Raw genomic sequence first — 10943 nt, 5'->3', positions numbered from 1 at the left:
TCCCTACTAACTGGGTGTCAGCCACGGATTATTTTATTTCTCAGGTTTCTTATTTTCATGATTTCCAAGGGGCTAGAAGGACAATTCTGCCTTGTAAAGAACATGCATCTTTATTATTTATTTAGTTTTATTCCTCGATTTCAGCCCAAATTCCCTGTAATGCAATAAATTGCCTCTAAAATGTGTTTGAAAAAAATAACACAGCTGATCATAGAGCTAGATGCTCGACTCTGTCAAGAGGAAATCCTCTGCTATTTGTTAATATTACTTTTCCTGAGCTGACTTTGGAAAACAACCCTCTCTGCAGTGCACTGGGAACTCACATTCTTAAATCATGAGTCATATTCACCTTTCCCTGATGTAGTGCATGAGAACAGAAGAGTCAAAACAGAAAGTGGTTATTGTAAGTTTTGCCCTGAGGCCAATTAAGACCTTTGCTTCAGGGCTTAATATGTGTTCTTCTGTATTCCCTTAGTGGTTGCAAATGCAATGTCGTCTGAAGGTCACGGAAGCACTTTCGGATCCCACGTACTTAAAGAGAACTGAGCAGTTTTCTGCTGGTGTGTTTGGGTGGACCAGCACCTCTTGAGAAACTGCCTCCTTCCCATCTCCCCATCCTCCCTCCCTGGCAGTAAACTCACCCTTGCTTTAACTTAAGTATAAAGGCGGAACTTCGCCAGTGTTTGCAGACCTCAGCCATTTTCTAAATCATGGACCACAGCCAGCTCCTCCATCCTTTTGGACACTCTTAAGCAAGGAATTACGGTTTAGGATACTGACCCTGAGAAAGCTGTCAAGTTTTCTAGTTTTTACCACTTCTTTCCTCTCAGTTCTTAATTTTACTTAAAATTCAATTGGGAAGAAATTGAAATAAAGAACAAAATTGAGGGAAATGGAAACATTTATTTATTTTTATTTTATTTTTTAAATATATTTATTTATTTTTGGCTGCGTTGGGTCTTCGTTGCTGCGCGCAGGCTTTCTCTAGTTGCGGCGAGCGGCGGCTACTCTTCGTTGTGGTACATGGGCTTCTCATTGTGGTGGCTTCTCTTTGTTGGGGACTACAGGCTCTAGGCGTGCGGGCTTCAGTAGTTGTGGCACGCGGGCTCAGTAGTTGTGTCTTGCCGGCTCTAGAGTGCAGACTTAGTAGCTGTGGCACATGGGCTTAGTTGCTCCGCGGCATGTGGGAATCTTCCCAGACCAGGGCTCGAACCCGTGTCTCCTGCATCGGCAGGTGGATTCTTAACCGCTGCACCACCAGGGAAGTCCTCGGAAACATTCATTTTTAAATGACTTTTTTTTCTTTTACGTAGGAGGCATAGTAATTACTGCTGTGCCTCTGCTCTGCAGGGAACTCCAGTATCAAGTGCTTAATGAAGTTCTTTTGTGATTTCGGTTAAATGCTGAAACTTTAAAAGAAAACTCTGGTTAGAGTTTGATGCTTTGCAAATAACATATGGTTTGAAAGTCAAGCTTTTAATTTCAAATCAATTTTAATTAGTCTCTCAAGGAAATTTAGGGAAAATAATCTTTTTCTTTCCTTTGAAAACCATGCCATCAACAATAGCCAGTTTTCTTGTTTTGCTGGAAATACAAATAGAGTAAGTATAAGACATGGTCCTTGTCCTATGCAGGGTGAGAACTATTTGGGGATGCAGACTGGGTGTTTTAAGACCTTGTGTTGATAGCCTGTGAAACACTGGTTTCTCCTACAGAATTTTCATGTTACCATCTCATGAATTAGGAAATTACCTGGGTATGTCAATTCAGGACTTGCTTTTAGGACCTTTGAAGTTCTCTTCTGAGCCTGTTTTCAAGGATTAAGTTGCTGATTGATCTCCTTACTATAAATATGTCCCATGCAGTATTTGGGACATACTTATAATAGAAGATTATTCTTTGTTCATCTGAAATTAAAATATAACTGGGCATCTCGTATTTTATTTGTCAGCCTTACTCATGCAACTGCTGCTTCAGAAAACGAGAAGTGCCACTAGTGCAGGGGAGAACTTTTCTCTCCATCTAAGTTCTTTGGCTGGCCTAATAATCAAATTGCCGTAAGACAGATTAACAGGAGAAAAACAAATTTAGTTCTGTACATACAGGACCCCCTCAAAGACAGGAGAAGCTCCTCAACAGCTAGGCAGTTGAGGTTTCTATGCCATCCTGAGCTAAGGAAAAGGGGGGAGGGGTCTGGAACTTCAGAGGGAGGAAGACGATTCACAGGAAGACAGGACGAGCAAATGTTTGCCACGCCAGACCAAAGAGTCTTCCTTATGTAAAACAGTTATCTTTGGTAATAACCCTCTTCCTGGACAGGCTAGACATTTAAGAGGGAAATAAAAACTTCTTCTTGAGTCTGTTGGGCCTTATTAATTGTCTTTCGCTCCATATAATCCACATGCCAAAGTGGCGCATTCTGCAGCAGCCTGCCCCGAATCCCATCACTGTGAAGGAAATCATAAGAGTAGAGAGTGTGAAGTCCCCCGCACTATGGGAAAGGACTTAATGGCTTTGAATGTTCAGTGTCTTGAGAAGTTTTCAAATGGAAACTTGCCCAGGCTGTCTGGCAGCCACTGCTTGCGGGCAGGGGAAGTGGTCAGGGCAGCAAAACCCTTCATCTGATAGTTGCTATCTCAACTTAGCTTTCTCTTTCATTCTTAGGTTTTGGGCCAGTGAGCTTAATGAGGACATTGGGATAACAGACTGTACAGATCTGTAAGGAACCTTGAGACTATCTATGCCAGTCCGCTTGTTTTCCAGCTGAAGTGTAGAGAACCAGAGATGTGAAAGTCACCCAGGAAATGGTGGAATCACTAGGACTAGAAGACATATTTGTGACTGTCTAGTGATCTTACACGGTGAAGGTGTGAAGATGAATAAAGAAAGTAGTCAGATGACTCCACAGTAGAGAAGAAAATTATAGGCATTGAATCTTAACGTGCACTGGCTGAGTCACCTTGGACTGGTTCAATGACCTGTTTCTTCATGTAGAAATAGAGATGATTAATGTTCTCTCCTAGAGATGTTAGGAAGATTATGTGAAACTGTAGAATGTTCGTTGTGAACTGGGTGCCCAATATTTGGAAGTCACTTAATGCACATTAGTTGAAGGGAAAGAAGAAATATCAGTGGAACTGTAATTCTTTATCTCAAGAAAGAGATAGGCCAAAAGGTAAATTTCTACTAGTCTTTAAACATGCAGTGGTTTGAAAGCATATAAATTAGGAATCAACTAAAGCTGAAGCATGAATATTTAAGCAAAAACTTTCATTTAGAAATTCATGGCTATGGGGCTTATAAACACTGGCATAGATTACATATGGAAGTTGTAGAAAAATTCCATGTTCTGTCTTTAAAATAAATAGATTTCTATGCCTGGGGTGAGTTAGAAGAGACTCTGAAGGAAGTGGATTAAAAGACTTTTCAACCTTAAACGAATAATCGTCTTAAATGTCTTACTAATTAACTCTGCATCAGAGTTATCATAGTTGGCCACATGAAATAAACTTCCCTGCCTTATTAAAACATAACTTATATATAAACAGAAAAATCCAGTGCACAAATGTTTACCTCTATTAGGCAAACTAGAGAACCAGCCAAATACTCAAAAATCTAAAGATGGTGGTCCTACAAGCTGGAAATTATTAAAACCAGAGGAGCAAGGCTCTCCATTTTTACAGTTTTGTCCGTAATGTTTTTCTCACAGCAGTCACACTCAGCTTCTCCCTTCACATTTCTTCAGAAATGTCAGAAGTTAGAGGCCTATCAGATCCAGGCCCCAAAGTCAAATGCACGCCAGGACCAGGCACAAGGGCCTGTGGTGAACTAGAGGTTATGCTCTTGCACTCGTACTTCTCTCCATCCCATTATTGCGATAAGCAAATACAGGTTTCAGTTTCGTAGAGGTTAATATTTTTCTAAGACAGACATCTGTATTTTCTATGACATCTCCTGTTATTTATTATTGGTTACTAATTTAAGAACAAATATGCCCTGTTTGGGCCAGACAATATCCTTGGGATGACTGAATTTGGCCAAAAGTCTTGGCTGCCACTTTTTGACTTCTAAGATTCATGCAAGGGATGCCCGTGTCCATATGACATGTAGATTTTTTGTAGTTCTGCAAAAGAAATACGAAAGTTTTTCTTCGATGACATGTTTGAAAAACAGTAGGTACCCAGAAAATCATAGATATTTTATTTAGTATTTGGTAACCATGTATAGTGTTTATATCTGCCAGGCACTGTTCTGAATATGTCAAAAATATTAACACATTTAACTTATTTAGTAAATGCTTATCAAGAGAGTAATATGACTTATGAAATAATGTGGTTGAATATAATATGAAATAATATAGTTTTCAATAGTTAGGAAGATTTCTAAGAAAACAATATAAAATCTTCAGGAATGTGTATGAACAAAATTAGAGTTCCTAATTATTTTTTTGAAAACTGTTAAATGTTCTAGATCTTCACTTCAGCATCTATTTAATATGTTTCCTACATTATTCTTGGCATCTAGTGCACCATTTGGCACATAGTAGGAACCTAGTAAATTATTGAATTCACTCTTGTTTAAGATTGACTTTTGAAAAGGATGTGCCTGCAACGGTAAAGTGAAATCCTATACTCTCCCCTTTCTACAGTGAGGATTTCATTACTGGTTAGTGAGTTCTGGAAGGTAGGATTGGAAGAAATGCATGTAAGAAAAATGTTGAAAAATGAGTTTTCTTGACCTCTCACCAAATGATTATTTTAGCCTTTCTTAGATGATTTTCACTTACTTTTTTTTTTTTTTTTTTTTTTTTTTTTTTTGTGGTACGCGGGCCTTTCACTGTTGTGGCCTCTCCCGCTGTGGAGCATAGGCTCCGGACGCACAGGCTCAGCGGCCATGGCCCACGGGCCCAGCCGCTCCACGCGGCATGTGGGATCCTCCCGGACCGAGGCACGAACCCACGTCCCCTGCATCGGTAGGTGGACTCTCAACCACTGCGCCACCAGGGAAGCCCCTTCACTTACTTGTTGACAACATAAAACTAAGTAAGGGGAGTGGGGAACCCTTGAAACACACACTAGCCTTGCAAATAAATGCTAGACTTTTATCTGCCCACAAAATATTTTACAAGTCTCCCATGACCCCAGGAGGTACATGGGTAATAAAATCAGTAAAGGCAACATTTTTCTTACTTACCCAACATCAGTCATTGCTTGCCTAGTGGCCATTTTCTGTGCTTATTTAACACCTGTTAACTGTTTTAATGTGGAAACATCTTTTTCTCCCCCCTTTATTAGCCTCATAATCACTTACTCAGTTACAGGTGGGGAAAAAAATTTAAAAAGGAAGGAAATCTGAAAGCGGGTGTAACAATTCTAACTATAGCCCAAAATAATTTGGAAAAATGAAGCCCTTTGAGTTTGATCTTTTTAAAGACTTTCTCTAAAGATGGCTGCATTAATTTTGCTGTAGTTGCTTCCAAGATGTGCATTATCTGGACAGCCTCCTTCAAATAAAATCTTGTGGCTCTATTTCATGTAAACAAGATAAAGAGACTATATTATTAGAGAGGGAAACGGGAGGCATTGCCACTTTCAAAAAATAAGTCATCGCTGTCTAGAAATAACTTTATTTTAGTGCTAAGCAGGATGTGTTTGATGGAGGTTGCCTTTGTTGAGCAAGTTTACCTTTATCTTGGGTATTATGTAAGCTGAGCTCTACAGCGGGGTGCAGTGATCAGACCCACCCTAACAGCCCCATATTTCCAAACCATTTACAGGGTTTATCTTGAGAATGGTTTCCGAGGGTCGGGGCTTATGTTCTGTTGAAGGTTTGGGTTTGTCGCTGCCGACATTGAAGACATTAAACGTAGTGCTTCTGTATATCAGACTATTTTGTGTGACGCCCCCATGTACAGAAGAGCCAGCGCATAGCCTGCAGGTATTGGCACGTTGAATCCACATGTGCTCTTTTTATTTGATTAGCTGCTCGGATGACATTGGTGGAATCTGTTATCATTTATGTCTCTGTCCCTTTTCTTTCTAGACCAGGTTGTGGTTTTACGCAAGATGTGACCCTCATATCCATTGCCTTGAATGAAATAGGATATATTTGCCCTTTCTGATTGTCTTTAATCACCATCTGTGCCACTCCAAGTAGTGTTCCTGCTTTCTGAGGATCGTCTTTTCCCCCATTTGCCTTACACTTGACTTTGTGAGAATCCAGATATAGCAAGATCCTCCGATTCCGATCACAGTATTTCCTCGCATTATTGAAACTGGGGGACTGTTTGTCATGCAGCTACAAATGAATCTGGATTTCCTCCAAGTAAACTTGTTGTAGCATTTAATATTCATGACCTGTAGTTCTTTAAAACTTTGAACTGCTGCCAAGACCGCTAACCAGATAACACCACAAATAAAGTCGAGGTTCAGAAATATTTTACAATTCAAAAAGCCAAAGATTAATAGGGTATTTTATTCCTGCAGGTTGGCTTCCTTGCCCAGCTGACTTAAGATGATTCTGTATTCTATTTGTGGTTTAGGTTCCAGTTATTTAAATTTGGGAAGCTGATTACCCTTGCAGGTTTCTGTAACGCTTGCATTAGAGTGTTAATCCCTGGGACAGTGTTCTATTCACAAATTATGATTATTTTTTTAAAGATTCATCTTTGTGCAAGGCATGGTGTTAGGTGATGTGGGGAATCAAAGATGAATCGAAAAAGTTCTGCCCTGAAGGACATTTGAGAGTAGTAGGAAGTGGAGAATAGTGCCTGCCAGTGTAGAACTGAAATTCAAGCTGGAGAGTGGTGAGGGCTGGAGGGGAGGCCCTGGGAGCACTAGGGCGGCTTAGAGGAAGGGGAGGTGACTTTCAGCTGAAGTGCCTTCAGCAGCAAAGGTGTGTGAGGAGGACCCCGAAGGATTCTTGGGATATGGGCATTTATAATTGGACAGACGAGGAAGAGTGGAGAGCGGAGCCTGAGCATTACACAGAAGGACGCTCAGAGGAAGTTACTGAGGAGCTCTGAGCCGTCCTTTTGTTAGATACACAGAGCACCAGGACCTGGAGAGGAAAATGAATCAGGAAAGGTAGACTGACACAGCTACTGTGTCTAACGACGTCGGGGCCCTTTAAGATGGGTTGTCACCCCGACAATGATGGGAAGTGATGTATGGCTTTCAAATGTGCTAGCCCTTGGACTGGTCCATGGGAGAAGCCCAAGAATGTATAGGCCAGCTCTTCTTGCCTTTTGGAGAACTTTGTTTTCTGTTCTTCCCCTAAACCTTGGGGAGAGAGGGTCCCTTGGGTGATGAGATTAAGGACCAGACTCAGGAGTAGAATGTATCTCATTCAGTGAGTGTGTCTCCTATCAGTGTTTCTTTCTTTCTTTAGAATTTAAAAGAAAAGCAGTTATTTTCTGAAGGCTAATATTGTCATGCATTTCACTCTGTAATATTTGGCATATTATTATATACTCCTAATGAGAAAAACAGGGAGTCCTTAAGGGCTCTCTCCTATGTCCGTTCTTCCAGTATTCCTGAAACGTGTTCACATATTACTGTGAATGGCCACAAATACAAATCCCTCTTTGTTTTGTACTCTTTCACAAAGGAAGACAGAAAAAAAAATTTTTTACAGGACGGAATAAAACACCCTATCAGCACTAAATTTCAACCAGTTAACTGTCAGTTTCACTGTCAGTGAAAATGACACGCAAATTGGACCTTGTGATGAATAAATAATGAGTCTCATTGAAATCATCTCTGCTGTTCTCATAACACTGTCTGGGATGCATATTACATCACTTGGCTCAATTTTCGATAACCTGCTGCCTCAGAGGAATCAAATTGACTGACGGGATCTCATGACTATCAGGTTACTCATATTCAGCTGGGTTCTGCCAGTTTCACAGAAAATGATGTGGTTTGCACAAATTTGAAATCCATTGTCATTGCCTAGAAGTCAGATTCCTGTCTTAAATGCCTGGAACAATGGAAATGCTAATTTAGTTTTGATTTCTCAAATGAAACTTAAGCTATAGAAAGCCTGATTTCCGGAGTACATTAGAGATTCCTTAAAAGATGTGAGCAGGGTGGGAGGTAGGTTGGATAAAACTGAATATTAAATCAAATTCTTTGATCATTAGAATATCTGTGATATATGATACTGTGGTAAAGGTTGCATGGTGTGATGTTTTATTTTTTATATCCAGTTTCATACCTATTGATCATAGTATTCCTTTCTTCAAAAAGGAAAATAAGAAATCAAAAGGGAAGAACAGCACTTTCTAATACAAAAGTCTGCAGTGATTTGGTGCTAGGAAGGTCAATGTGCCCTTGCTCCCAGGGTTTGTCTTTACAACTCTGCAGCACCCAGATGGCTCCTGTATGCTCTGTTGGTCTGATTACAACTCTTGCATCAAGTGAAATAGCATGAATTCAGAATTTAATACATGTTTCCTCGGTAATTATGGCCTTGATTAGTGAAGTCAGTGTTCATGTTCCAGAGGACACTTTTCTTTCTTTCTCCGCATGTTTGTTCATTTCATTTCAGGAAATCAAATAAAATGCAAAGATCATAATGCTTCTCTTTGGTATAATAGGGGAATCTGCAATACCTGCCTTTGGGTATGTGGTTGTCGTTTTGCTTACAATTAATATAAGATTCAAAGAAAACAGGGACAATATGAGAAAAATGAAGGACATGTAAAAACAAATAAATGACTCAGCTTTTAGTATATGAAGAAATGGAAGATATATCTAGAATTTCTGTTAATGTATTGCTGAAGATAACTACATACCAAGTACATTTAATAGTCTGATTATATGCAACATCATTTGTGACTGCTTAAAAATAATTAAATTTTATGTATTTAAAAACAGCAAAAAAGAAAAAACCCTTGATATTTTAATTTTATGAATTTTGAGTCATTATACCTGTTAGTAGTACCAACCCAACCTTTTGAGGGCATTGTGTTAGTTTTTGACATGTAAGACACTGAGTCCCTTCCCCCTATAAAACGGGGTGTGTGTGTGTGTGTTGTGTGTTCTATCAGAATACATGTTTATGTAATGTAGTCGGATTATACCAAAGTTATACATGAATGATTTGAGTGTATTTCCATAACTTTTATGAAATGGAAAGCTCCAAATTACATAGGATTATTTTTTCTAATTTGAAGATTCAGGCAAAAAATTGCCAGTTTACGTGTTCCATCGAGTGAAGTTTCTTTCTTAAAATCTCATGACAGGGCTTCCCTGGTGGTGCAGTGGTTGAGAGTCCGCCTGCCGATGCAGGGGACATGGGTTCGTGCCCCGGTCCGGGAAGATCCCACATGCCACGGAGCGGTTGGACCCGTGAGCCATGGCCGCTGAGCCTGCGCTTCCGGAGCCTGTGCTCTGCAACGGGAGAGGCCACAACAGTGAGAGGCCCGCGTACCAACAAAACAAAACAAAACAAAACAAAACTCATGACATAGTGTGATAAAATGTTAAATATATCTAATACTATAAAAACAAGTGAGGTTCACTTTGAAGAACGACTTGGTGATTGGCTAGTCTTCTCACGTATAGGTGCAAGTAAGGCTATTTTGGAAACGCTGTAGGACTGGAACATGCAGGTTTAGTTTTAAATGGTATGATTTTAGATAAAGTACTAAACGTATTGAATATCAGTTACAGGGTCTGTGAACTAGGAATATAATATTTGCCTTGCCAAGTTATTGCCAGATACGAATATAGTAAGTGTACACTGTTCAGCCATGTTCCTCTTCTATAGTACTATCATGATCATCAGCATTTTACTGCACCTCCACAGCATTTCAATAGTAGTGAACTTTTTGTCTTGTTTTACAGAGCACTCAATTAGCATAGCTCCGGCTTTTCTAGTGGAATGCAGGGTGAAATGTCAATCACCTTGTTTGCTATCCTATTCAACAGTGCTGACAATTTGAAGAATATTGAGAAGAAGACCTTTTTTAAGGATAATTTTTCTGAACAACACGATTTGATCATTTATCTTTTGTTTGATCGAAAATAAGTACACATACTCATTCCTTAATTTTTCTCCGTTGATAATATCTTGCCATCATCTCATAATTTTATAGCCTGATTTTTCCCCTTCAGGCTCAGGATGGTGCTGTTGCTTATATATATGAAAGTGGAGGGGAGCCGGGCCTTTTCTGGTCTGCTTCCCCCCACTACCCTGTTTCCTGTATATTTCCTTTTGGTAAGGTTTATAGTAAGGAAGATTAGTGCAGTAGCTGCAATAGCTTGCAGCGTTCAAGTCTCATTCTTTGGAGAAGGAGGAAGCAGTTATCACCTAAGGGTGAATGTGCATCTCTTTCCTCCTCCTGTTCTTCCCCAGCCTGGCAGCCAATATTGTGGCAGCTGATTCCAGAATCTTTTATACCAAACCTTTTCAGGGAAACATTGAGGCTGCTTTTTGCTGTTGTTATTGCTGCTGTTCCACAGTTTAGTTTATTTCCCTACCTCCTAGGGAGAGCAGAGTAAGCAAAAAGTTTTATTTTTAAAGCATTACTATTTTCTGGTTGCCAAAAATTTTACGAAATATTTCAGATGTCTTAATAACATTCAGACCAAATTATTTTTACAGAAACTTAAATCTGGTAACTTGGGCTTGCTGAGAAAAGTCTATAGGTAAAATTAGTTTTTGATTTCAGAAAATTCAGTATTTAAAAATCTGGTTTAATTGACAGGTAATAACAGGGCTGGGTGGGGGATGGTGACTAAAGATTAGGATTCATTATGGGTTTCCAAACTGGGATGATCATCAGCCTCTCCTGGGGAAACTGTTTTAAACCAGAGATTATAGCCCCAAACTGGAAGCTACTGAATAATCGTATTTTGCTCTGCTTATTTTTAGTTTTTTTTTTTTTTCCGGTACGCGGGCCTCTCACTGTTGTGGCCTCTCCCGTTGTGGAGCAC

The 10943-nt window shown here is 39.7% G+C and overlaps 1 protein-coding gene across 1 annotated transcript in view; it reads left to right on the top strand.

The window, feature by feature from the left end:
• TMTC2 (transmembrane O-mannosyltransferase targeting cadherins 2) overlaps positions 1-10943 on the top strand; it is a 407491-nt gene that overhangs the window by 163339 nt on the left and 233209 nt on the right. The gene's annotated exons all lie outside the window — the stretch shown is intronic.

The sequence above is a fragment of the Lipotes vexillifer genome, unplaced genomic scaffold, assembly GCF_000442215.2.
Source record: "Lipotes vexillifer unplaced genomic scaffold, Lipotes_vexillifer_v1.1 scaffold1781, whole genome shotgun sequence".
NCBI classification, from domain to species: domain Eukaryota; kingdom Metazoa; phylum Chordata; class Mammalia; order Artiodactyla; family Lipotidae; genus Lipotes; species Lipotes vexillifer.
The sequence above is the reverse complement of the archived record's forward strand: the minus strand, read 5'-3'. Positions and strand labels throughout refer to the sequence as shown.